This window comes from Loxodonta africana, chromosome 11, assembly GCF_030014295.1.
Source record: "Loxodonta africana isolate mLoxAfr1 chromosome 11, mLoxAfr1.hap2, whole genome shotgun sequence".
Taxonomy (NCBI): Eukaryota; Metazoa; Chordata; class Mammalia; order Proboscidea; family Elephantidae; genus Loxodonta; species Loxodonta africana.
The window spans coordinates 27,510,630-27,512,682 of NC_087352.1; the positions used below are offsets into that span (position 1 = coordinate 27,510,630).

The 2,053-nt window shown below is 42.7% G+C and overlaps 1 pseudogene; it reads right to left on the bottom strand.

Moving 5' to 3' along the window:
* Window positions 1-475: 475 nt before the first annotated feature.
* Window positions 476-1,355, bottom strand: LOC111749577 (vomeronasal type-1 receptor 1-like; annotated as a pseudogene).
* Between the last annotated feature and the right edge of the window lie 698 nt (window positions 1,356-2,053).

Sequence of the window (2,053 nt, forward strand, 5' to 3'; positions counted from 1 at the left end):
CTCCAACACCTGCCAGAGGAAGACACCACCTGTATTCCTTGCTTCATCTCTCATGACTCTCTCCACCACACACTCTACTCCAAACGCATTAAACCTCCTTCAGTTTTTTGAAGTCCACATATGTGTTCCCAACTCTGGGTACTGCTAGGTCATTTTCTCCCCACTTGAAACACTCTTCACTCAATATGCTTTGACGATGCAAATAATTTTCTAGATATCACCTCAAAGTTTAAATCAACGGTGAGTTTCTACCAATAACTCTCAAACACTGAAAATTCACTATATGACCTTATCATTATTGCCTGATTTTCTCAAATGAGTAATCTTATACAATTTTAGAAAGTTGTCTTAGAGGCATTATTTATACCATGTTCATTTTTGGCACTGTTTTAAGCAATATGAGGCCAGGGTTACTTCTGTTATTATATCATACTTAATCACAAAGTCCTGGTAGATTACCTGTCATAAAATATGGGCCTAAAAACACAAAAACAAGACTGAATAAATTATAGGATGTCCTGCAGGGAACTTATACTCTAGAGAAAACACTTGGTAAAATTGTTTTTCTTCCCCAGCAGGCAGAGCAGAAGTGAGAGACACAGGTGTCACTACCAAGGAGCACAAAGGGGCTGAATGTTGGGAAGCCTGCAGACACCGGTGCAGAAATGTACATTAACCAGTGACTTGGGTTAACAACAAGGGATATCCAAAAGGACAAAATGGAAGACAGAGAATAAAAGGAGACAAATATGCTCACCATTATGAGAATGATGTATCTGGCTCTGGCCTGGTGGGAAGGTCTGAGGGAGAGGCTGTAGCTGTGAATGTGTTGGACTTGCTGCTTGTGTCTGTGCAGGACAAGGACTATGAAGCCACTTGCCCAGACCATGAAGCCTAAACATATAACATCTATAGAGGAGAACATGGCAGCATGATTTGTAGGACTAAAAATCTTTCTGGAATGAGCAAGTAACAGTATTCATAACTTTTCTCCATACTCATGTTTTTGCTCTTTCTTGATCCTGTTACTTTCATAGCAACATTAACAGCAGATGCAGGGTCCAGCAGAGGAAATGGCAGAAGACAATGCACTTTTAGGGTCTAATCATGTGCTTTAACCACCCTGAGATTCTGGAGCAAAGCTTAATTACCTGAAAGCCACTCAAGAGGCAGGTGGTGCTGAGGGAAATCCTTCTGGCCACTCTGTGAAAATAGAAGACAAGTTTACATCCAACATCATCCAGTAAATATTTCTACCCAAAAGCTGCCATTATCTGAGGGATTCCATTAAAGAAAAAAACCAAGATGTTAGCTATGACTAGCTGGTTGAGAATCAAGTCTGTGAATCTCAACATGTGCCCAGTAAACAAAGTCAACATATAAAGACAAAGAAGAGAGAAATTTTCAAGGATCCCTGCTCCAGTCTGAGTGAGAAAGATAATGCCCATATTTAAGTCAGTAGGGATCATTTTATCAATTTATTTTTTTTTTATTGGTAGCTGGTTTTATTTGAATCACAAGAATCTGGAGGGCAGGGCCAAAAGGCAAACAAGTCAGATGCTTCCGCTGATCCCCCTTACAACTAAGACCCCAAAAAAAAACAAGTGAATCAATTATATATATGACAAGCTAAGAACCCTGAGCATCAAAGGCAAAGTTAAGGAATCAGACTGAGTGATGGGGGAAAGAAAGACAGTGCAGAAGCAGCGATGAGTTGCCGAGCCCACTCAACGCCTCAGCTCCAATTCCTGGGCTCGTTCCCTGGCGCAACTGCAGTGGGGCTGATGGTAGTTTCCTGGGACACGGCAGCTTCAGTGAAAGAAGGGAAGCAGAGAAGAGCACCCCTGACCCTATGGAGTGTCTACATAAGGGCTGGCCACAGCATTTAGGAAGCAGCTCCTTCAGCTAAAGAAGATAACCAAAGTTCCAGCACCCCAACCCCCTGGTGTGATGGCCATGGGACTGGCCGTGGAGTTTAGGACATAGCTGCTTCAGCAAAAGAAGGCAAGCACAGGACACAGCCCTAACGCCCCTGAGGCAATCTTGGTGGGGA